General features: G+C 38.6%; 1 long non-coding RNA gene across 1 annotated transcript in view; it reads right to left on the minus strand.

Annotated features, from left to right (window-relative positions):
• Nucleotides 1-2,624: 2,624 nt before the first annotated feature.
• The window catches only part of LOC146438074 (uncharacterized), a 42,911-nt gene continuing 18,527 nt past the window's right edge, over nucleotides 2,625-27,008 (minus strand). Inside the window, exons 2-3 of the long non-coding RNA XR_014851658.1 lie at nucleotides 22,401-22,480; nucleotides 2,625-2,638 (exon numbers count right to left, since the gene is read on the minus strand). This is a non-coding gene — a long non-coding RNA (uncharacterized LOC146438074). The remainder of the gene's footprint in view (nucleotides 2,639-22,400; nucleotides 22,481-27,008) is intronic.

Raw genomic sequence — 27,008 nt, forward strand, 5'->3', positions numbered from 1 at the left:
TACCAAAATAAAAAACCAACCAAACAAAAAAACAAACCCCATAACCCAGAAATATGAAAGGTGGAATATTTCCTAATCACAGTACTCAAACAGGAATGAAAAGCAAGCACTGAGAGCTAGAAGAACTACTGTGAGACAGGAGGTTTGAAGCAGAAGGCTTAAGCTTGAGAACAGAGGGATGTAATGTTACTAAATATAAATGTTAGTATTTTATAGATATAGATTAAGTTAGACATAAGTACCTGTTACATAAACCAGTCTTCTGTAATAAGATACATGCCTAGTGGAGATGCAATGGATGTCATACAGTTTGAGCAGTGCAAGTCTTTTAATACTGTCTTCTTTGGCATTTTCATAAGCCACCAGGGGAGAGAGACTAAAGGAAACACGGTATTCAAGAAGTTCTTATTAATGGCTCACTAACTGGAAATATGCACACACACACATGTATATGTGTGTGTATATAGGTATATATATATAGACATAAATCCTCAATTAGGTATTTCCAATATTCTTTCTAGTGGCTTGATTTATAACTTTATTCAGTGAATTAAATAAATGTTCTGAGTGGAAAAGGGCTACAAGGACAATGAAGACAACAACTAGTTTTCATAATAATGCTGATAATGTTGAGAAATACTCCTGTTTAAAAAAAAACCCCAACATCCACACAGTGTTGTGAGTAGAGTGAAAAAGGCATATTAATATGCCTTTTTTTATTTTGCAAAAATAGAAAACACATGAAAGAGCATACAGCTGATAAAGTCTACCCCCAGTAGACCACACAAAGCAAGTAGCCTAAAAAAATTCCAGGAAAATGTATCATCTCCTTAATCAGTGAAAACTTGTAACAACCCATGGGGCTTCAAGCAATACCAAAGAAATACAAACGTGAAAGCACAAATGACAGGAAAAATTAAAGAAATGAAGGGGCATGACACATATCTGTGTTGTCTTTCTTGCATCCTCGTTTTCACGCTTGTTACTGTACCCTATAAGCTCAGGAAGAAACTGCATTATCCAGTTCATTGTATTTGGCCCAGGGTTGACCCAAGGTCACACAAAAGACGCTGGTGTCGGCAAAGGGCAGGGAACAGCTGATATAACATTGTGTGGGGATGCCACAACAAAACAGAGAAGAGGCTCAGTATGAAAGCATGGCACAGCAAATTCCACCACTCCTTCCTCCCGCAGGGAAGAGCATTTCCATCAGTTCAGCCTCTCTCCTCACTTGCCCTCCCTTGGGTTCCAAACACACTGCCAGTATGCATGTTCCACATTCCTCTGGCATATAAAAGAGATATTAATACATTCCTAACATGGCATTCAGGGGAAATAGTATGCCCAAGAGATGAAATTATACTCACAACTCTTTCAAAGTGAATTACAGCTCATTGCTATCAGGAGATACAGGCAACACATAGGAAGAAACATACTCACAGGGAATAGAGACGAGGTGTGGCTCACGAAACTGGAATTGAGCACAGTTTGTTTGAATGGCTGGTTTTAATTTACACCTCCTGAAATCAACAATAAGCATTGGAGATATGCACCAGTGCCGAATCCCAGGGATGTCAATGGGGCTGAAAAAGAGTGTGTGGCTTACCCAGGCTGCATGCTCAGAAATAAAAGAACCCCTAAGTGTCTGCTTGGATCAAGAACCTTTGACTTCTTATACTTGTGGACCTTTAACTTCTACTAATTGACAGAAGAATGTCCTGTTGCATTAAACCAAAAGGGGTTTTGTATCATTTTGTGGGATAACTTGGTTATCAAGTATTAGACAAAGGCCCAGCTGCTGCAATGAGAGCGAAGCAGCGCAAGGGTTTGTCATCACAGTTCTCAGGGAAGCTATGAATCTCCTGCATTGCTGTGTGACTCTCGTAACAGCAAACTGAACTGCAGAACATAGCAAAATAAAACATTAAAAACCGATTACTTTTACAGTGTGTTGCTTTACATTAGCATTTGCACAATAAATATCCCTAAGCTGTTTCATAAAGCCATACAAGAATGTTTGAGGTCACACAGAAATGCATGAAAATGTATTTAAGGAAGAGAATTCACTTTCACAGGCTAGGAAATAAAACTCTGATAAGGCCCAACAAAATGTGCTGTTATGTTAGAGATTTGCTATTAAACAAAATGCAAATAGGATTTGGATTCAAATGAGAGGATTTTCGACAAGACCTGTTGATGATTTTAATTCCTCCAATACACATTATGTTCCAAGCCTGTATCTGGCAGTCATCACCATTGTTCCTTCCTCGCCTCTCTAATTTCATTGGTAGTAACTGCTGGATCTCACTGGCAATCCAATCTCATTTCCAGAAAAAACAGTATGACAGCAATCCCACATGAAATGCATCAGATATCTATCCCTTCTAATCAAAAAGAGGTCTCCCCAACAGAGCAGAAACAAGCTTTTCTTAATAAAATACAATCTGATTCTTAGAAAAGCCTAGCCAGAACCCTACCCCTAGCCCTAGTTAATTTCCCGAGCCGAGTACCTGGCTTCTCCAGCTGAGAAAGATGCAGGAGCAGCCGCCTTAGGGCCCTCTCACAACGGCCTTGGGAGGCTCTTTCCAGCGCCAGTGTGCCTGGAGCACCAGGCTCTTTAGACCTCTCAACCCTAACCCTAGCATGAAACAGAATATTACGTGAAATGCGTAGTATGTAAAATTCATAAATATTTAAAAACATATGTAACTACAGTTTATCTTTCATGTTTCAATATTCCATTCATTTTGATTGGAAAAACCTTCTCATTAACAGCAGTTGTTCTGAAACTGACTGCTTTTGCAACTTAGAAGCACTTGAATTAGGGGGCCAGAGATTTTTACAAGCAAGCTTTCGACTTTGTGGATTGCAAAGTGGTTTTCCAATATGAAAAATAAAAAAAAATTTAAAAAGTATAAATCTTATAAGGACTTTTTAACTCTTTAAAGAATTGTAATAGAGTCTGAACCAAATATATTTAATTTTCATCTTATCTATCAAAACATACAGACAGCAATTGGACAGAGTTGGTATGTATGATACGACTCTAGTTCACTCATTTCCCTATTGCATCCCAGCCCATGTGAGAAAAGCCTTCTGAGGCCCCACAACAAAAACTCTGTGTAATTTCTCACTTAGAAAACCCCAGCACAACAAAATGAGCCTTGCAATGTGACCCAAAGGACACCAAAGAAAGTTCTTGGCAAAATGATAAAAGATTGAATTTCCAAAGCTATGGCCCTCTAAACAGCATAGATTAGATTTTTGATTAAACCAACTATGAGATCATCTCCAGCACAGAGCTAACAACTGCTATATTGTCAAGCCAGGAGTATGTTGTTATTCACACTAGGGCAGGAAGACTTTCTACTTAACACTTAATTTATTTTTATTTAAACATTACGTAGCTGTAACACAAAACAAGAAGAACCTGGTGCTGATGGGTGTGATGATCTCTGCACTCCTGCTTTCCACATCCAAAATGGTTTTGTGTCTTTTCAGGCATACCTAAAAAACACAGGCACTCCACTGACGGAATGAGGTGATTTCTGAAGCAACATATTCCCAAAGTATTCAAAACTACTTGCAGATAAAACTTGCACTTAGTACAGAAAGTCCTCTTTTTTTTTTTTCCATGCTGTTTGTCATCCTGATTAAAATCTTCTTTGGGACAGGTATTTTTAAATAAAATTGTCTTATTTTCTTGACAAATGGGTTTAAACAGAATAATTTTATTGAAGTTCTCTCTCTTTACTAAGAGACTGCCATAGGAGTTAATGTAACAGTCAATAGAGAAATCACCAACCAAAGTAAGTTTTATGGATTTTAAGAAAAATGTTCTTCACAATCAAAAGTATGGCTGAGTAGGAAAAAGCTAAACAAGTCTTGAAGTCCTTAACTGAATGGAAGATAAAATGTGAAGGTACTTGGACTGAACTTACTCTCCTGCAGTCTTCCAGTGATGTGTACAGACCAGCAAATCAGACATGATGTGATTTAAGAAATATAATGATCATTTATCCTACTGTTAATTTCCAAGGAATAGTACTACTGGTTCAGAAAATCAGGCAGCAATAATCCAAACACACAATTTTCTGTTTAAACCCCATAATTTGTTAACTTGATGTCTGATGTTTGATTAAAAAATTTACAAAAGGGCTAGAGAATCTGTTTCATGCTAATGTGTTTTCATCCATTTTCATCTCACATCTTAAAAAGAAATGGGTTTCTGCAGCTCAGAGTACGTTTCAAGCGAGGCAGAGGCATCTGTGAGAGGGGGTACATTAAAGGTTTCCAGCAGATATTATCAGATTTGCTGCACACTAACACTATAGCAAACTTGTGCAGGTGGCACAGGATTAGGAAATGGAATAGATCTACCAAACAATGTGCACTAACAGATATCTGCACCCGTATTATGGATAAAGAGTCATGAATTATATTTGTCTCCTTCCACAGTTTTTCCGTAAACTTGTTGTAATCATCAGGTATTTCTCTCCTGTGCAGGAAATGCAACTTAGATTAAGAACAAGTGACAGGTAAGAACCTGAAAGAGGATCCAAATCAAACCTCTATTACCTCAGCTTCCTTGAGATTTAGATTTGGAATCTTAAAGCCATGACACCATTCACTTTGAAGAAGAACACACCAATGTTAAGATTCTGTTCAGATGCACAAAGTCTCCTACAGCTCTAAAAACTCAGTTCATGATTCAATTATGGGTGGGGAATAATATTGCATTTTGTCTAACCAGAGCAGGAATGTAGCAATATTGAAATAGTTTCCTGGATGTGATCAGGCGCCATATCACAAGCAGTTAATGTCAGGTACCAGTACACCAAAAAAGGTTTGATTGTCTAAGGATGACTGACAGGACCTTGGAAACTTGAAATATATACTGCCTCATCAGCATTTAATATCATTTCCAAATAATAAAGCAAAAGAGTTTCAAAGCTGACAGAAGAATTGAAAGGGACTGGTGATGATGTCAGCAATGCTAACTGCAGCATCTAAAGTGGTTTTATTTGATTCCTTTCTCATAAGTAATCCAGGCTGGCATAGAAAAGCTCTGTAGTGTTTCAAGTTGTGATACTTCAAAGCTCTGTGCAGTAGCAACCAAACAGAATAAAAACATAAACCTGGATCAGCAGCTTCAGCTCAGGATGACGAACATGGTCATCAGCAGCCATGGATCAGAGACTGACCCTTGTAACTGCCTTCACCCTTGCATGAAGAGCTTCTTCCCAGTGGCCAGAGTGCCTGCAGAAGATATCTCCTGCAAATCTCCACCAGGATCAAAATTTGTTCTAATTCTTGTTGTCATGGTGCTTTCCCCTGCACAGTACCTGCTGTCTGGGAAAAGACACTAAGTGTTTCACTTAACACCCTCCTGTGGACTGACCACTGAATGAATCACATACAAATGTTAATCACCATTGCTAAAGCAAAAGGCAAAGGATGGAAGTCTCCAATCAAAGCCTCACAAATCAGGGAAAAAAAAAAAGAAAAGAGAAAAGATCACTTACAAATATTCCTCTTCCAAATGCGAGCTGTAACTAATTCAAAGTACATATTCAGAAGAAACGTATCATATTGTTTACTAAGACCAGCGCAAAATAAATGGCTTCAGAGAGAGTGATATTCGGGGATAGCCAATAATTCCTAGTTTTAATCCATCACAATTAATGACAAAAAAATGTATCAGAATAGTCAGGTCTCCCTTTTTTCTAATTATTTTTCATTAAATGGATTAAGCAGCTTAAAAAAATTGTGTTTGCTCATATTAGAAAACTCAAAGCATATCTAAGGACGTTTTTTGCATAAGATTCTATGGCTAATGATAGTTGATTTCTAAGTTCAAATGTATATATGTGTTCTGAAATTATGTGTTTTGGCCTCTGAAAAAGACTGTGAGAAAAATATTCAGTATGCACTGCAGCCAGACATATAAATTAATTAATAGGAGTTTTGAGCTGATTTTGAAAGCTTGGCCCTGTGACACTTGTTCTGAAGGACAGTGGGTGTCAGGAGATCACCTGTGTAAAATTCCCGCTTGATAACATTCCCATCTGGCTGCAGCTACTGCTTTTTTATTTTATTTTTTTTTTAAACCCTGCTGATAAGAGTAACTTGTTGCAGAGACACCTAGCCTGAGCTGGGACTTTGCACATTTCATACCATTAACCTACAGGGAGAATAAAGCAGGAAAAGAAAATCTCTTCTTTGTTGGTTTCATGCTGCAAAAATGCAACTCTATCCTAATTTTTTAACCTGTGTTACTTCCATTACATTACCCAAATATTATTCCAGCAAGATTAGCCAAAAAGACACTGGTTGTTGTTCGGGAGTTTTTTTGGTTTTGTTTGAGGTTTTTGTTTATTTGTTAGTTTGGGGTTTTTTAGAGGCCCAAGGCTTACTTGTAAAGAGGCTGTACAATTTAACATTTAACCTTGCATGGAAGATGTGTCCCAAAAAGTAGGGGAATGGACCAAGGGTAAAACGATGAATGAAAAGCTTAGAGAAAAATGAGTGCCCACAGGTTACTATAATTCAGATGTAAAAGGTATTTCTTCTCAATAGAAATAGATTTCTGCTACATCCCAATGAAAATCATATGGTTTTGTCTTTTTCTAAAACAAAGAGTAAGCTAACCACCTCCATGGTTAAGTTCCAGTGTTTACTCTTTCTTGATTAGATGTGCAAGTCATCATAATTTACATTTAATTAATAAAAAGATTGCAAGAAGAAAGATTTTGCTGAAACAATGTTATAATTTTTTTTACACTGTGTACAAATATTTTTTCAGCCACGAAATAAAGGAAACATGAAAGTCCAAAGTTCTACAGTTAACTCCACATCATGTATTGAAATTCTGTGTTCCCACACAGACTTGAGGCAGGAGAGCCACGCAAAGCCAGACCCATACACTCCCCATGGACTGTGCATACACATAACTTCAAGTGAACAGGCTAAAGTAATTAATGTTTGATACATGTACACCTTTTCTTCCAGTAAACACTTATTTGAACACTTAATTTACAATTTTACAGCACTCAGAGAAAGCAAACACCTCAATCTTACGATGATATGATCTCTAATTTCCTCATTCTTCGTTCATAGTCACAGAATACCCTGTGCTAGAAGGGACCCACAAGGATCATCGAGTCCAACCCTGGCGGTGCTCAGGACATCCCAAGAGTCACACCGAGTCCCTGAGAGAATTGCCCAAACCCCTCGGGACACCTGCCAGGCTGGTGCAGTGAGCACTTCCCTGGGGAGCTGCTCCAGTGCCTAACAACCCTCTGGATGAAGAGCCTTCTCCTGATATCCAACCTAAACCTCCCCTGACACATCCTCAGGCCATCCCCTCGAGTCTGCCCCTGGTCACCAGAGAGAAGAGACTGCATGGCTTTGGCCTGCCCAAGGAACCAGCATGGCGCACACACCCTTCCCCGATTCTCCCAAACCTTTTCCCCGCACCGGGGATCCTGACAGCCAACATCCTTACAACACCGGCGGCTCCCACTCATTCCATCCGGCAAGAATGCAGCTCTCCAACTTCCCCACTGTGCAGAGGGATGCTACCTGGTTCTACCTTGGCGGGAGGCCATCCCCATGCCGTGTGTCGCGGCGTTATTCCAGCCGGATCGGCGCAGGCCGCCCGCACTCCAGCCCTGGGGAGCGGAGGCGCTGCGGGCCGGGCGCGCAGTGAGCAGCGCCACCTGGCGGCGGCCGCGGGAACGGCAGCGCTGCCTGCCCGCTCCATGCTAGCGCCGGGAGCGGCGCGCCGGGATTTATTCCCTCAGGGATACAGGCCGCTGCTCCATGGCACCAGAGGGAAGCTGGGCAAGCCCCGCTGCTGGCCATCCGCTGCGGCAATACCCTTCCCAGGCACTCGCGATAATGGCTTTCGTATTCCTGGCGGGAAACCTGAGTCAGTTCAGCCAGTTCCTGGGGCAAATCTGGTGTGAATTGCTGACCTGAATTCCAGGGGACAAACTTTGGATAGAACAGGCTTGACCTGAATTCCAGGGGACAAACTTTAGGTAGAACAGGTGGACAGGGCTTCTGCACGTGATAAAGAGGGTGCCAGAAGTTTGGTAATGCTGCAGTTTGTCCTATATTAGTCTCAGACCAAAACCAAGTCATTTGACTTACTTCATATCATCAGTACAAAGCCATTTTGTTGACACCGATTTGAGGTGTAAACGAGTGCTCACAGATTAGCGTGGGCCTTTTCAATTAATTTCTAGCTAGTGCTTAAAGCAGCTCTGTTTCACCTTCCTGTCAGCAGAACACTCAGCCTGGCAAGATGTGATTTGGTCTCAAATGCTGGTAGTGAGCACAGGCATCAAAAGGATTTCAGCCTTGCACGACAGGCCTGCTCTCCTTGTTAGAAAGTACAAGAATTGTGAGCACAACTGGTGCCATTCCCACATAGTTCTGATCCCCATTTCCGTATCTGCTATTGCATCTCTGCTGCAACATCAGGGAGCTTTTCTCGTGCAGAGTCTAGACGGATACAACATATTTGAAATAGCGCGAGGAATTTGGAATGAGGTTTGTTTACCAGCCTGCAGTTCTATGTCCTTATCTGAACCAAACTGCTCACGCTTCCGAGCGCCAGGCATTGCTGCTCATCAGAAAGTTCTCTCCCCAGACAAGGCACGTTGCTCCCAATTTAAAAGAGTTACCAAACACATTGGAAACGTAACAAAATTGGAACAGGATAACAAAAGTACGTGAATTATTCAAGGTCTTGCAATGCAGCTAATTTGCTTTCTTCAAAAGGAAAGTTAGAGAGGAATAGGTTGATGTTCTTGCATGCCTATTCGAGAAGAAAAGGATAAATGCCACTGAAATCAAGCAGATAAAATACAATGAATTTGTGGCTGAATCTGTAAAAATTCAGGTTAGAAATCAGAATTGTATTTTTTTTTGAGTGAAGGTAAACCATTCAACCAAACAATGCACACTGACTCTCTGTCACTTGAAACCTTCAATTCAATACTGGATATTCTTCAAAAAGACATATTCTATGATCCCAAACAGACCCCAAAAGTACCACAGAAAACACAGGTTAATGATCTACAGCCTGAATTGTGCAAAGAGCCTAACTAGATGATTTTAACATTTTTTTGTCCTTCAGAATTTTAGAATACTTTGTATTTTAATACTGAGCATGGGAATAATTCCTTTTCTGTTTACGAATTTCATTGACTTCAACAGGACAACTGAATGGCTTAAATTTGAGCATGGAATTATGTTTAATACTGACAAGACCACAATTAGAATTGTAGGAGGTTACAGATGTCTTTCTCTAAGTGAAGTTGATCATACAGCCACTAAAAATCCTATAACTTTCTCAAGAAGAATAGGGAACATTGCCCAGTTCTCAAAGACTCTCAGGAAACCCTCTTTAGAGATGTGGATCTGCCTAACAGCTGAAAGTCAACCACTCTGTACAGAATCTGTTATAATCAGACATTTAAAATACTTTAAAAGTAAAAGAAACTTGGAAAGTTAAATTATGTTTCCATTCATCTGACTTCATTCCAAGTCTGTAATGCCTATTACACATCAGCTGGATTATATTTGAGACTCATTTTAACTAGTTAGCAGTGTTCTAGAGGTCAATATAATTTTTGACCTGATGCATTAAAAAGGGGAGATTTATAAACAGTATTGACTAGCTCATGCCTAAGACATCACATCAAAACTATGCCATGCTCTTTCTCAAATTCTTTCTTCAAGTCTTTAAAAGAATACGTCATTTTATGCTACATAAGTCTCTCATTAAGAGCCTTAGAGCTCTTTATAGGTTTTCTGTCTTCTCTACAAATTTCACCCATAAGTAGGAATTAATCTGCCCCAGGCTGGAGTCCAAGTACCATGTTTTACACCCCGCATCTTGCAGGTTAGTCCCACAGTTACCAGAGCAACTTTCCGTGTATGACACCAAAATCCAAATTGTCTGCCTTTTCAGGGCACCTGCTACTGCAAAATAACTAAACTGCAAAAATAAAAAAGTCCAAGCACATACTTAGTCACTTCATCAAGAAATCACAGTTTTAAAAACTGTATTTTTGTTATTTTAAATACTTCTCTGTGCAGCTTACAGCACCTTTAAGGAGGTACAGAAAAAGCAGCAAGGCATGACAGTAAATACAGTGGGTGTGTGCATGCATTTAAATACAACAAAGCCCCATGACAAAAATCTCAGGAAAGGTGAGGAGGAAGACCTTCTACTCTTCCTTGTAAGAGAAGAGTGAAGAATAGATTCCAGTCACTTTGCAGAAGAATCCTGCCTATTACTGCAGTATCTGAGGTGGATTTCACATTGAAAGCAAGAATTCAAATCCTTTGCCTGACATATAAACATACGTGTATGTACATATAGACACTTGCACATGTAACATACACACACCACATGTGTGCTTTTTTTGCTTTCACAGGGCATTCTGCATGGATTTCCTGCTCTCCTTGCCTGAAAACTGACCAGACACCTGGGAATATCTACACACTGACCTCAGCAAACTTTGCACAGGTGTCTCAAAAAGCACTATGGGACAATCTGAATTCCAGAATTACACTGCTTTGAGTGGTTTCCAAGAAGGCAAACAAGGAACTTCTTTTTATTCCTTGATCACAGAGAATTCTAACCTTTCGGGAAAGCCTTTGAACTTCCATTAAATGTGATCTGTTTAATGTTTGGGTCTGTTGAAGGAGAGGCAGTCAGATAAACTGGGCCAATGTTGAAATGAACTTGCTTCCAACACCTCTACAGTGTAATCACATCTCCCTGAGCACCTCTGTAGATAATTATTGGATTGGACATTCAAAGAGGTGATTGACAAACAGAAATCAGGCAAATAAAGATAATCTACCCTTTTTCTAGGCATCCAAAGGGATTCAGACCTCCAACAAAGGAGCTTTGTGTGCTCCACTGCCTACCATAAGAATTAAACTCTTCATGGTTGACATGTCTTTGGAGCTGGAAATTGTTGGCAAAACAACTCTTGTTTGTGTCTCAGTCTAGGAAAACGAGATATTTTTTCTGTATTAAAGTACTCTGAAATGAGTCACCTAAAGCAGAGTAACCTGCTGTCCACATTTGGTAATAGGGCAGACATCAATTTTCAATCTTATCAGAAGTCACCAGTCAGTCCCTAAGTATTAGTGGCGCCTACTGAATTTTATCCAGGGACCTAACAGAAAACATCTGTTCTTTTACTTCACAGCAAATCAATAGATTAAATCAACATTCTCTTTTCTCCTTTATTCTCTTCATTAAAGGCACAGGTTTTCTTTCATTTTTCTTCTATTTCTTTTAATAACTCACTTCTCCTTGCAAGTCAAATCCTAGTATATTATAGAGATTTCTATGTCTCTTTCTGGGCTTACTTGGGAGACATGTATCCATGCTCTAGCAAAAGACAAGCAGAAGAAATTATTTTGGAGGGACATATTTACAAAGAGCTTGGCAAAATTATACCTAGTATTTGGACCAAAGCCCAGCAATACCTAAAGAAAACCCACCCAAACATCGTTTACTGCCTTTTCTGCCTTTTTCCAAGTCTATAATTCACATGACAAAATGTGATACTATTACTAAAAAAATCCACCTCCGATCTCATACATTTCACCAAAGTGCTAAAACATCACAACTGTCAAGTAAGATGTTGTGGAGTCACCCACATTATAACACTTAGTTCAGTTTTGCATCTAGTAATGAATTCTCTGTGTTTGCACACATCATCCCATCAGTTTGCATCATCCCTACTGTACATCAGGTTTGCACCAGAACATTCTAAACAATACAGCCCAATATCCAATGTGCTGATAATTGAAAAGCACTCCTCAGTGAACTAGTAGGCAAAGCTAGGCACTTCTGGACTAAGAGGGAGCAAGACATTAAGGCAGAGGTTATCAAAAAAGAAGAGCTGAAAAATGTCATTCTGCTGTAAACAGCAGAATTAGTATTAGAAATTATTACCAAGACAGCAGAACTGAGATTTTTTTTCCCACTTGCAGTAATGTTAAATATGTCTAAATACAGACAAAGCATTAAACTTTTTTTTCCTGAATAAACATCTCTGGGTAAGAATCTTTAATTTTAAACTGAGGGAAAAAAACCCTTATGTACATAGTTTTCTCCTTTCTTCTTACCTGTGGAGATCTCACATTGTTTATGCAGTCTAAACAGTGCTTCTTCATATGAAGCCAAAACATGATGAAGTCTAAATGAACATACCTACTTTTGTTCCAATAGGTAGATGTGAATAAAACACAGGAAGGCCATGTTTGACTTGAGCTGAAGTGATGTTATATTTGTGATATACGTTGCAAAGGTGTTACGAGAAATGTATGAGAGTTTTATTTCCTTGTGTATGAGAAACTGATAAACAGAGCTGGTCTGCAATAAAGCAATATACACAAGAATATGAAATGCTTTAAATCATCCAGCAAGGGTAAATCCCTGCCTGATCTAGATAACAAGAGTTCCACTGGAACATTCCATAGTACACTGTGTATGTAGCACAACCTGGCAGCAGCTGCTGCATAAAACCAGAAACATTGAACAGGGCAGTACTGCACCCAGTACCTCACAACAATTGGAATCCAGTTTTTTGCCCTTACCTTGTGACTGAATTCAGTCACAGTAAATCAAAACTCCTTTTTGGGTCTGTAACAAACACACAGTGTAGCAACCTCAGAATCACCTTGTTTTTGATTTTTCTGTCAATTTAGTGCATCACCATGAGAACCTTGTCCCTGGGACTATTGGCTGTCAGTGAGCTGCAGCTTGAGCGAACTTCTCCCCACAGTTTGAGGTGAAGATTAGGAGAATTTTCAATGGGGAAAACAGAATTATTGCTGGAGATTAATTTAATGTGCTGTCAAGGCAAAAAGACATGGAAATAAAGAAACACCACTTAGGATAAGAGAAGAAGCAGAAAGAAGCAGAGAGAAGAAAAAAATTAGAGAAGTGTCAGCTCACAGCCAAGCAAAGTTTCATCTAGAATGGTGCAATGGCAGCCTAGACTTGTGAGACCTTGTCAGTCAGGAAGGGAACTGATTTAACTGTTGTCTGATGAATGACAGAACAACAAAGTCAGTCAAAATGTGGGATATTGTAACTTCCTATCTCAGTTCCTGTGCAAAAAGCAGATTTTTTTTTTGAGATTTCTCTTTTTTAGCTATTAAAAATTATAGCTTACTTGCTACAGGATAAAAATCATAAGAAATGTGGAGACCAGAGGACAACTGAAGCAAAACTCCATAAAATAATTAAACCTCAGACCTACCCAAATTCTGACATCACATGTGTAAAAGTCATTGATAGCTCTGTGTCTCATGGGAAACAGAGACTGATGAAACACAGCTGTGTTCACAGCAATTGATGGCATACATCATCATTTCCACAGCACTCACATTAAATTACTTAGCAGCTATAGTGCCAGTATAGATTATGGGATAACCTAGTTCTTTCTTTTAATCTCAGGCATCTGGAATTTCAGGGTCAGAGGAACCTTTCTTCCTTCCCCCTTTTTTTTTAAAGTCAAGATAGATAAAGTAGTAATACCAAAGGCATGAGAATACCAAGTCTCCTCTAAGCAATATATATTCACATTGCACTCAAAAATAACTTTTAGAGTAATCCTAAATTTTAATATATATTAATATCCAACCACGGGAGCACAGGAAAAGGGAGAAAAGCTTAGACTAACATGAAGTTCAAAAAACATCCTGTAAAAGTATTGGCAATGCAGCATCCTTCTATATGAACCACAGGTGTGCAACTTGCCTGTTTTCATTACATTAGCAGAGCTAGGAGCCTCATACCCTCAGACAGCCAGCTGAACTGACAGAAGATCTAGATGATCCCTTCCAGCCAGAACTAGATGGTACTTAAATGCAAGACCATTCTGAACCATATTAAGTTGATCTTGGAATCCCAACTGAGATGCTTAAACACAGGAGCTCTAAACTCCAAGAGATTTGGCTGAAATCCAGCTGATGTGATTAAAACTGGGCAAGTTCTGTGCTTGCCAGCTCAAGGATTCAAAGGTATCCTCTGCATCTAAAGGAACTTTTACTTTGAAATCAGATGGCACAACTAATAAGCGCTGCGATTCTACTGTGTTTTAAAAAAATAAGAAAAAAGCAACTGAATGTGCATTTAAACAGGAGGCCAGACTAAGAAAAAGAAAACCCTGTATTTGCAGGTTATTGTTCTCAAAAATTGAACTCACCATGGTACCTAATAGAGTAATAATATAAGGAAGCAGCAAGAAAGTAAAGAGAATGACTTCCAAAACTGGCGTGTGGGAATTTAATCTAATCCACAGCGTGAAGTGTGAATAATAAAAATAAGAAACTTGGGACATTCACTGGACTAATCTCTATAAGCTAGAAATAGCTGCAAGAAACCATAAGAGTAAAGCCACTTGACCATTTATTGGTTTTATTAAAACATGTTCCAGAAAACCCTCAACTCAGACATGTACGCATTTCCATGGCATAAAGATCCTTTATGTTCTAAAAAATTTGAGTTTCCCACCACTTTATTTTACTAAACTTTGAGGTCATTGTTGCATTACAGCTTTTTTTTTTTCCCTGATGCAGGTTATTGAGGTTTTTTGCTTATTAACTTCATTTGCAATAACATATTTTTAAACTATTTAGGAAAGGTCATAAACCCCCTAATTTAACTACTAGCTGGTTCACTAATAAAGAAGATAAACAATTTCACCTAAAGTGAGTGAAAATTATGAAGATCACTAAAGAAGCTTATCATTCAAAGCAGATTCTGGTTTGTTGTTTGGCCATTCTCTTTGTGTAAAGGGAGTTCACATTTATGAGTTTCATCACAGTATCAAACTACAGCTCACTGTCCAAAGCCTAACAATTTTAGAACATTTCATATCAAATAAGTAAATACTCCTCAGTCCCATTCAGCACCACACGTTTAATGTCCTCAGTCTCTTGAACAAAAAGAAATGACTAAAAACCACCAGAATATATTGTATTGCTTGAAACTTTGTTTCAAGATATTTTTGATAACACCAAATGTCTGTGGCCTCACTGGTTACAGGTTGTGTTATATTTATATCCAGGAAAAAAAAAAAAGCCAAAAACTGCATAGTACAGATACAATTTGAACTTGAGCTCTGATAGCATCTCACTCCAGTTTTCATTCTGAACTGATACACTTTTTGTGCTCTAGCATGTCAGTTAGGAAGCTGTGATAATTAATCCAACACAAGCACATCCCAACAAACAGCCCTTCCAGCCAAGGCTGGCCAGATGGCACCTCCTTTGCACAATTCATCACCTACTGCAGCAGGTCTGCTTGCAACAAGACAGAACCAGGTAGCAAATAAAAAGAGAGGAAAGAGGAGCAAGAGTCCAGCATTGTCTTCTGGGGTGTCTCGGAGAGAAACAAGTACAATTGTTGAACACATGTCATTTATTCCCTTTCCCAACATCATACAGCAAACTATTGTAAAAGGGCAAGACTACTGAGGGAGGAAAAACAGGCAATTCTTTCGGGCCAGCTGAGAAATTCTCCAAATAGGAAGAGAGTGCCTACCTGGAAAGTACTCTGAATGTTGGAGTTCTTTCCAGTCTTAATCACCTGAACAAAACCATATTCTGCAGCTAATCATTTCAAGGCAATGCTTCATCTGCCTTAGACTGTCTCAGTTGTCCCAGGGCATTCACGAACCCAAATGGTCTAGAGGAGTCAGAACACATTCCATGACTCATTGAGAGCAAAACAAACTCATTGACCCATTGTATCTGTTTACGCACATCGGAAAATGCAGCTCTGCACAGTTTTCCTCAGAGAGAGAAGAGGCAGCCTGGACCATTTCCCAGGCTGGGTGGCAAGTTTTAACACTCCCCAGTTAGCCAGCTTCCAACATGGCACAATGACATTTCTGTTTTCTGTCAAGGCCAGATGTCTTTTTCTTTTTTCCCTTTATTTTATATGTTTGGGTAAACACCTCTGTTTCCTAGGAAATTTGTGCAAAAATTTCCCTACCTGAAATATTTTTCCTGCATGAAAAGGCACTTTTCAAGTCCCTAAACCCCTGTGCTAATCAGAGGTCCTGAAGTTTGGTTTATGCAAGTAGTAATTGAGCCTTATTGCACAGTGATAAAGCCATACAGTAGTTATACAATTCTGTAGCAGCCTCCTATATGGCCGGTTTTAAATGTGATTCCATAATCTGTCATTCAGATGCGATTACAGAGCCTGAGGAACAGTGATATATAGCAGTAGGCAACATTTTTAATTCATTTTTGATCCTCTGGTAAGCTGTAGCAGAATGTGTATTTGCTGTTTTAGTTAGGCTGGGCTGGACTCCAACATTAGAAATACTGATTATGAAAAGCAAATTATTTTCTGCATCCATTTTTTCTATGTTTCCATATGCTGTTGGAAACAATAGAATAAAAATCAAGCATAATTGACTGAGGGTTTGTACCTCAGAGTGATTTCTCCATGCCTTGCATCTTCAGTGCTGTTACTCCAAGGGCTGAAGTCACCACAACCAATCCAACCTGTTTGACCAACCTGGCTGATAACTCCTTCAAAGATCTTCACAAAAGGTGATAGAAAAATTGCAAAGACCATTTACCTTTCCTTTCTTGTAGCATCAATCACAGTGCCTTTCCATGTTTCCCAGGATTAAGTTCTTGCCTAAGAAGTTACTGTATTTCTTAAATAGCTTCAGCTTCATCCGCCTACACGAGAAGCCTGCTGTGTTATGTGCCTACATGCCTCAGATAAGCCCAGGAGCCAAAATTCTTCCTCACCTCCTGCTGCCCACAACTTGCTCAAACCACAGAACACAAAAAAGGAATGCAAAAGTTGATCACCACTGCTATGAGCGACCATAAGCAGCACATATTCTCTCTCACCCTATATCTTGCATACCTTAAGCCACATCTTTGAGAAGCAAATCATTCAGTAGTTCCATTTATTTCTTTCTTCCTTCTTGAAAAGGAAGTATGGAAGCAGGTGACACTCTACAAGAGTATTTCTGATATGCAAATATCTGCAGGGGCAGCTCTCTTGGGTGGGCTGTCTCCAAGATGGGGAAATCCCCAAAACCAGCTATGGAGGGGCCAGCAGTGCTTACACAGGGAGCAAGACAGCAGCAATGGATATTACAGTAACTGTGTTGGAAAATTCCCCCTCCTCCCCTAAGCATCTGCTCTGCATGTGTGGAACAGATCTTCTTTGTCTCTTGTCCAGCAACATGTGAACGAACTTGGGTTCCCTCAGGGAATGAAGGGATACAAGAGAAGGCAGCATAAAGATTTGTGCTGGAAGGATAAAAGATAACAGCCTGTCAAACTGCAGACCTTTAAAGCTTAACACTTTCTTTCAAATTTGCTCTCACACTGCTATCTACTGCCAAAATATTACAAGTTTGTGACCCCCAACTTACATTTACTGCTTCTTATCAAGACATTTCAGATGAAAAAAAAAAGTAGAAAAAGTACAATGTATAAACAGAAAAATTTAGTTGGTTAGTTTGTATCATAAAATGTTATGAGATCTGTTCAATTTTTAGCAATCACAGCCTGTGGACTCAGGCAAATATTTTCTTTGGTCACTTCTTTGGAGAAGTGATCTTATTACTTCCCACACATACAAACCTTCTTCAGTCCCCTCAAAAAGTTTCAATTCACAGTTTAACCCTGATAAATTCAAAATGCCAAGACATCAGATCTTGTGTAGTTGACTGTCCCAACCACCTAGTCATGTAAACTTAATACAATTTCATGTAGAATCAAAGAGTAATCCAAGATCAATCAAAACTCCCATGAATGTTTGAGGTTTATTTAGCTCAGAGTGCCCCCACAAAAGAACTGTGTAAATGTTCCCAAGCTCCCTGTAACAGTTGGCTTCAGAAAACTGTATTTAAGTCAGAGCAGGATAACCATTGAATAAAAGAACTTCTATTAACAACTAAAACATATCAGCACGATATTGTAACAAGACCATGTTAGTTTAAGATCCCAAGTCCTTAATAAGCCCTTAAATAAGATATTCAGTTGGTAGCATTTGTCCATACTGTCCTCCTGGAATCAGCCTCATGCTACAAATTTACAGTGCAGACAAATTTACCTCAGTTTTCAGACTGCAGCACATGTTAAAGCAGTAGCATTTCAGCCTTTGATTTGAGTAATTCAAATATAACAGAAACACTGTTTCTGTAAAGTTTTAATCAGGGGAAGAAAAAATTGTCTGAAAACCGTTTTTCTGTCACTCCCTGACAAGAAAGGTGACAAATGCACATCCTGAGGGACATAAACCATGTACTGAGATTAAAATCTTCAGCTACTTCACAAAATAATTGGGAAAGCTAATACACATGCCTGAGATGTTAAAAGGGTGGCACAAATTTTTAAAATTACCAGCTTCTTGAATCAATGAATATACTTGAATGTAACTCTATAGTACAGCTGCATTTAAACGTCAGCCCAGTCACTTCTCAGCTGGCGACTTAAGCAACCCCAAGACAAGATAAACATTTCAGAGCCTGAGAGGCATCTCACTTCAGGGAAGTGGTATTCAATTAGAAGTAATGCAAATTACCAGTATGAGAAGCACTCCTGAGAAAAGCAAAAAATGAAGGAACGGCAGAGACAGAGCGGGAATTTGGCAGAAAGACAATTTGGAGAGCTGAGATGGCAAGTTAAAGAAGTGCTGCTCCCCCCAAACCCTTATTTCTAGCTGTCCCCTGCATTCTTCGGCTTCACACTCAGGATTTCCAGGGGATGGCATTGGCAAGTAAGATACACTGGTGTTGCTGGGAATCATCCGTCTGCTTGCCCTGCCTGCACAAGCTGTATGAGAGACTAAAAGGTTGGCTGCTTCTCACACACCATTTCTGGCAAAGGTGGGTGTAGCACAGGAGTATCAGTTCCTACAGAACCACCTGTGGCCCTCCTGCTGCACCGACAGAAGAGTGCCCAGCATGTGTGTGAAATCACCTGGATCCTCCATCCTTCAACCTGCATGTTTCCTCCTTGCAACTCTCTCCTCACAAAGGCCACCCAGGAGCTGAGTCACAGGAAAATCTATTAGCTGCTGCTCACCTGGTCTGGATTTTAAAAGGTGAACAAGAGGGTACATTTCCTATTATGAATCCCCCATGCTCTCCAGTCTCACTGACTGCTCCATTATTGCATTTCTTGTTGAGTATAGATCCACATTTTGATATTGTGCATGATGGAAACTCTCTTGGCTTTCTGGAATTCATTACAACCTTGATCCACTTCAAGCATACTGGTAAGCATGAAACAATAGAAAGAGCCTTCCAACTGTCACCTTGCATTTGTCATCAAATATGGAATATTATGGAAAAACTTCCAAGAGGTGAAATATATACCTTCCAAACTGGCAAAATAAGCAAAACATCACTTCATCATGTTTAACTAACTCTCAGGTGTCTCCCTACACCATTTACACTGACTTGCAGCTAGCTGCATTCATCCTGTTGGAGGGGTTTTAAGCTTTATCAAGGGTCAAAACCCTTCAACCAAAAATTCCAGTAATTTCGATAACATTACTGTTGCAGATAATACATTTTTTCACACTTTGATAAAACATGCATCTTAGAAGAGTAATATGCCATCCACTTAGCATCTTTTAGTGCATGTTTAGTACAGTGTGGATGGTTAAATTTAGCAAATTGTACCAGCTCACTAAAGTGTGAACCATGGAAGTTCTCAGGTCTGTTATACCACCTATGCAAAAACCTGCTTTATTTCATCTGCAATACTATCAAGACTTCTCTCTGGATACTTGAAACACAGCCATTGGCTCATGTTCTGAAGTAAAATATAGGTATTGCTGTAATTTAAAATGTGCTAGTTAAAATATATTTCTAAGTTTAATATATGTGTTAGTTATAATATTATGTGTTTTAATGCAGTGGAGTGTGCATTGGCTGAAACCTAGAAGAGAAGTTAAGTGCTCCGCATGGTCCATTAGATAAAATTAGTAGCCATATAAAAATAGTAAATAATTGATTCAGCAACTATTCCTCATGTAATCATTTTTGTTATTAAAAATGAAAGTATTGCTACAAGCCTTCTTTTGTTTGCTATTTTTCTGTGGTATAGAAGCACTAAAATCAACAACCTCTCTCTCTGTAATAAAAGTATGGGCCTATGTATCCACATATTAATACTGTAACATTTGAAGGTTCTGAGTCTTGGCTAAAATGAGTCCATCTGTTGTACTTCAAGAAAGATATTCCCATAAAATACAGATGCAATAAGAGATGTACACTTGCAGTCTCATGGTTTGGAGTTTAAGAAAAAAAGTTAAACCTTCTGCCTTGAAGAAAAAAATATCTGAGGCAAACCAACTAAGCACAAATGGCTTCATCTTTTGATGTTGCTGGATCAAGCATGCTTTGCTGGCATGTTCAGAATCAAAAGAAACATCCTGATAATGAGACATAGTGTTTTTGTGATCTTTTTTGATTTCCTGTATTAACATTAATGAAATAAAGAAGGCAACATCTGAAGTCTAAGGTCTTCATTCTTGCATAGCACATAAAAAAATCCTTTGTGGTCAAAAGAAAAATGAAAAAAAAAAAAAGAGAAGTTTCTCATACATCCCTCAGACAAAAACCTTATAAACTTGTTTTGTGACATGCAAATCTATTTCTCATTAAGTTTAATGTTTTCTACTTGCTTTCCTCATCATGTTCCCTTTATGGGAAAATTCACATAAGTGTTCAGGCCATTTGCATTGCTCACACTCTCAGAACCTCAAGCTGACACACAGGTACATATTGAGCAATACACAATAGGTGTTTCACCTGTTGCTTATATATTTATTATCCTTCTATAGAAAGAAGTCTCCCTAACAATTCTTCAATTCCTTGACCTCCCAGAAAAATGGTTTTGAGAAAAATAAAATCTAATTAGTAATGTATATCAGATGTGGTTTTCTTTTCTTGAGTATCAACAGTGAAAACTGTCTTCCCCTCAAGTAAAATAGAGTTGGAATATGACTTTGGCAAGTCCCACTGCTCTGTATATCACCCTTGAACTAATTTCAGAGGAGTCCCTATTTCTGGTTTCTGTTCATTCCTGCCATGATGAAAGTACAACTGTTCCAGTTTTAAGAACAGAAATTAAACACCAGCAATTTAAAAGCTGTTCCAACTAAATGTTTTTTAAAATGTTGAAAGTTTTCAGTGCATTGAAGCACTTGGACATGTGCATAACTTTGAAGGCAGGGTTTGATCACATTGGTTTAAAACAGAATCATTCCCAAACTGGAGCTCTGGGTATATGTAACTTTCTGCTGATGTGAGTCAGAAAAGCACCTTCTTTAACTTTAATTTAATAAGATACAGGAAATATGTGCTTAAAGGTGGTACCTTCTGAGTTGGCCAAAGAAGGCAGCCAGTCCTGGCACAAAGCATTCCTCATTCTTCGATGAGCTTATCTGTGCTGGTGAAAGAAATCACTGCTTTGTATGCAGCTTTGAGAAAAAGGGTTCTGAGTGCTACCATGGTCTAGAGGAAGTGTGTGAGCCTCCTGTTAGCCATCCAGGATGTCACAGAAAAAAATGAGGCCACAGGCAGTTTTCAGTCTCAAGCTCTCTTTGAACACACAAGTCAGCAATAACAGGCCCAAAGAACCTGTGATCTCTATGATCTCACCTATTCTGCCAGGAAATTAAACCCACCAGGGCAAAGTTGCCCTCTCCAAGCACATTTCAAGTATTAAAACTACCCTGGGTAAGTTTTATCCATTACAATGCCTACCAATGACATGTTTGAGCCTATACTGGGGACCCTAAAATTGGATTTGCTATCTGATTTAACAACTCCTCATTTTTACTCCTTCTTGATCCTCTACACCTATCAATCTTGCAGCCAGATATGATTCTGAGCAAGGTACAGACTTCGCAATGCTCAAATTGGAAAAAAATATCCTCTTCTGTTAGCGTTATGATTATGTAAATTATCCCCACATAGGTTTTTATAGTGAAGCATAAGACACACAAGATACGAGAATAGATGTTAGTTACAACTGCTTCACCGAACTTAAAAAACAAATCAAAGGACTTCTACAGAATTTGCAATTTTTTTCATGATATGTTCTCTTAAAAAAGTATTTTTCACTTAGATGTTAAAACAGTTAGAGTAGTAATAAATGCTGTATGATGACTGGACCAGAACATGCTGAAAAAGGAGCATCACTATTTATACTTTCAGTTTAGTTACTTCATCATTCCTATTAAAGTCTTATTTTTGGGTATCTAATTTCTCAAAGCTCATGCCTGCATAAACATTTCAGCTTCTTATTAATATAGCTGAGCTTATTTCTTTTTATCTTAATATATTCAGTACCTCAGAAGGCGCCACAGCTGGAATGCAGCTCTTGGATATGATCTTAAGTGCTTCAAAGGGAATGAGAGAGGTCAGCATGCCTGAAAGAAAAGATACAGCCACTGTCAAGGACCAAAGAGATTGTGACAAGATGGGGATACAGAAGTTAAGATAGAAAACCAAGGGCAGAAGCCTAGAGGTTCTAGTGGTAGCAAAATTAAAATTCTTTGCTTTCTGAAAAGGAACCATGAAACATATTCAAAAAACAGAAAAAAGCCTTCGCAAGAGGCAAGTGAAGTCTGATAACTTACTGCAAGGCTACAACAAAGAGATTCCTTACAGAAACATGAATCAGCTTAGGTAAAATAACAGCACTTTGTAAATCAATATTATTTCTGAGAAAAAGTGCACACTGTTTTTGTCAAGCTAAAACGTCGTCAAGTTCTGGCATATTTGAATAGTTAATTGGGCTGCTTGTGTGTGTGTATTCAGCCACACTGGAAGTAGTGAAGTACCATAGGAAAATGCTTTTTGCAAAAGAAACATAATGCATCAGGTTTTCTCAAAGTAATATTAGTAAACTAGTGTAAATGAAATCAGCATTTACCCCCAGTTGGCTCAAAGGAAACAAAATTCTAAACTCATTAAGAAAGTTCAAAGAAATATGGAAAGGAAAAGGTCTAATGAAAAGGAATGTTTATATGGAGTTTCAAGTAGTTTGCGTCCATATACAAATGTTTGTTCAGGGATTATTGTTAATGAAAATTCTTCTTACGGATTTCAGCCTTTGTAACATCTTTCAATTTTCCTAAAGTTAGCCACATCAAGGAAAGCAAGAATTCCAGATGTTGTTTTTATGATGCACACAGACACCTTTAGGTAAGGTCACCTCATCCATTTCAGTTCCGTATGTCGTGAGCCACATTGTTCTTGTCCCTACATTCTTGTAGGGAAATAGTCATTTCCCTACACAGAAGAAATTGAGCCTCTTTCAGGTAGATAGTAAAAAGCAATGAAGAAGAACCCAAATTTCCCACGTTAATACTTTATATAGTCCAAATATCCACATACTCAACACACCAACTCACTATCCTCAGCATGGGCAACAAAATTTCACTTATCTCTGTGAAAACATCATGTAACAAACACTGAATTTGACAGTCAAGTGCAAGGACAGGATGACAAAGATTGGTCAAGGACAGACAAGACAGAGGAGTTATTTTGTCACTGTGTGAATCAACATCAGTCATGAGGGCTTAGCACACAAAAGAACATGTGACTGCTACCATCAGTGACCCAGAATCAACACGGAAGGGACTAAAATTCCAGAAGACCAAATATTCTACTTTCCCCATTGCTCCACTAGTTTAGTCTTTAAAGAGATTTAGGGTATGTTATCTTCCAACTGCAGGCATTTCCTCCTTGGCCCTTGTACCCAAGTCCAACTAATTTTATTCATTATTGGTGTGATGCATGTCTGCTGCATCTGGACACTGGACTGAGTTTGTCATTCTTCTGCTTGTTGGCATCCTCCAAACTACATGTATGTTTCATATTATAAAGAAAGACAGATTAATATTGAAAATGGGCTTTCCCAAAGCCTGTGTAAATACAGTCACTCTACTAAAATCAGGCACTTGGAAATTTGACAGAACTGCATTAAAAAAGAAAATTATCAAAAAGGCTGTTTCTAGTCAGAACCTGCATTAGCAAGTAAAGTTATGCCAGCAAAGTTCAATAAATATATACAAGACCAATACACTAAACAAGTTGCTAAGCATTAAGTATAAAAGTAAGAATACACAGCTTAAATCCCACATGCAGAAATTAAAACTTGTGAGAAAATGTTTTCATTTTCATAATTATTTTCCACTAATTTAATTCAGCAATTGCAGCAATAGATTCCTTGGGTTAGAGACTTCAGTTGCAATATAAAAATTCATGTATGTTCAAAAAGTCTCTTTTACAACAGGTCTTACTAGTTATCAAATACTGGTTTTGGGGTGGATGTCCTTCCCCAATAGTGATACATTATTGGTAAAGCAGTACAACCACAATCCAGATTCAGAACACATTGAAAGTTCCTGTCAAGGCTCTTTGCCTCATGACAAATCAATACTTGCTTCTCACATGATGATTCAAGAGATACTAAATGGACACACTGGTTTTACCCTCAGTCCTTCTAAGACAGAGTAGCTGAACTCTGAGCAAGTGCCCAGCATAGACAAGTGGTGAATGGAGACTGCAAAGCACCCAACCCCAGATATACAGATATCACCAGCAATGGTTACTGAGGCCTCACTGCAGCTTGTAGAGGATGGGAGCTATTGGAACTGGCACTGAACCATCAGAACAGAGGAAGCCTGGAAACATCTCCAAAAGTAACCTTTGTGAGGCCTTGCAGATTCCCCTCCTGCAAACAATTTTTGTGGGGAGAATGTTCCAAGAGCTGCAAATTCATGGGCCAGGTCCTTCTGAACAGTGTGACTGCTAAAATGAAACTGATTTTTTTACTGTGGCCCATTTAATTTCTTTTATTCTTAGGTTTGGACATCAAGATTACTGGAAAATGCAAATGTCACTTTTCATTTATGCCAGAGACTGAATTTTTCCTTCAACATATCTTAAATTTAAAAAAAAAATTCAAAAGCCTTTCAAAGCTGCTTTTTAAAAAAAGTTCTAAAGACTTAGGGTTAAAAACCAGTATTACTAAACATCACAAAATTTGGCACAGAAATTGTAAGGGTTACTAATCTTTGGTTTGAATGAATTCGAACAATGTCATTTAGGTTTGATATTACAATGTTTACAGTTTTGGTTTTACAGACTTATGCATGCTCTTGAACAAAAGCTTCCAAAGGAACAGTTTTAGTTGATTTTATTTCAGTTAATTGTGCCCTGGAAGTCTATATTATTTGGGAGGGCCACAGACAGTAAAACCCCTCCAAGGCTCTGGTTCTCACTGAGACTCAATGCATCTATGCTTCTTCCTGACTGAGAGCAGGACTGCCTGGCTCTTACATGACAATTACTATCAGAGTTTTGAAGGCAGTGTTGGTAAATAAGACAGACTGCTGCAAACAAACTTGCATTCTCTGATTGCAAGAATCACAGTCACCTCGTGAAAGGAAGAGCAGAGTGCCTTCTAGCACAACAGTGGAGCAAAGGTTGAATAACAGATGGTCAAATTCCTCTACCAGCTCATTCAAAATATTTGTGCAGCATTTCAGCTTTGCTTGTTGACTTTACACCTGAGTATTGATCACGGTTGATTGCACTTAGTTCATAGTAGGTTGATCAGATCATGCACTCAGGCTGTCCCTCTGCAGTGCAACATACAGAACAATAATCCATTTTAACTGATGATTCCTTTGTAAATGAAGCCAAACCACAAGATCAGAACACTGTGATTGCGCAGAAGGGCAACGAGTGACACGGGTTATTTACTGATTGATACTTCCCTATAGTAATAACACAGCTTCCATTGGAAAACATCTGGAAACATTACAGTACAATAGTTCTTTTAAAATAATGAGGTCTATCAATCATGTGTATGACCAATGAATGTGAAAGAGCTTCATGTTGTCCATAAAACAACCAGACTTGATGCTACTCACTCATGACTGGTGATTTTGCTTTGGCCAGGACAAATAGGTATCTGCAGAGCAGCTGCTGTAATCACAACAGAGAGTATCTTCTCCAAATGGATGCATCTGCCAAGATTAGGAAGTGCACAATGTGGAAAATAGCTCACCAAAGAAGAGAACAAAGCCACAACTACAAAGGTAAATAAGTCCAAGAGACTTAGCTCAGTAAGATTTACAGGAGATCTTGAGCATGACTTCAACCATTGAATGCTAATAAAAATCAGTCATTGGTTGTTCAATTATTTTTTTTTAATTATACCACTTCAAAGAACACAGGTAAGCCATGGTATTAATAATTCTCTCTTGGTATAAACCAGATAAGACCAATGTGTAAAAAGGATAAGTTGCCATAAAAGATGAGCAAAGACAGACCTGGAAAAATAGAGGTGGAATTCAGATTTTGAAGAACCCACTGCTCGGCAGTGACAGTGAGATTTGGGGAGAAAATGACAGTGAGGAATTATAGTTGCAGGAAGGGACAGAAAAATAAGTGTCTGTTATGGCTTTGCATTGCTTGGGGAAAGTCAGATATACCTAGGTCTTTTAGTTGGAGAATTTTCTAACGTCTGCCAAAAATATGGGATTCAATCTCAGATTTCACAGATTAGATCCTTATCCAACATACTCAGACTTGTGCAACATTAGACACTTCTATCCATATGAAGGCATCAAATCAAAGGTCTGAATTTCCTTTGCATCTCCTACCAAGTGCAATTATTTCAAATTGCTGAGATTAGACATATGTGGAAAAACAGTTACTTGGATCCAAAATATGGCTGACCACCTCTTTCCATACATTTTTCCAGGAAAACTGAAATATGGCAAGTATTTCTCATTTACTATCCAAAATACTGTTTCAAGAGATTGTTTTGCCTAGAATCTTAAGTTTAGGCAACATTAAAGTTTGGTGCAGAGTCCTTTATTATTTCATTAGTATTTCCTCTACTGTTCAGCCTCTACTCTCAGCTTTTCCTTTCTTTGT

The sequence above is a fragment of the Lichenostomus cassidix genome, chromosome 4 (genome assembly GCF_008360975.1).
Source record: "Lichenostomus cassidix isolate B80296 chromosome 4, HeHo_3.0, whole genome shotgun sequence".
Lineage (NCBI taxonomy): Eukaryota > Metazoa > Chordata > Aves > Passeriformes > Meliphagidae > Lichenostomus > Lichenostomus cassidix.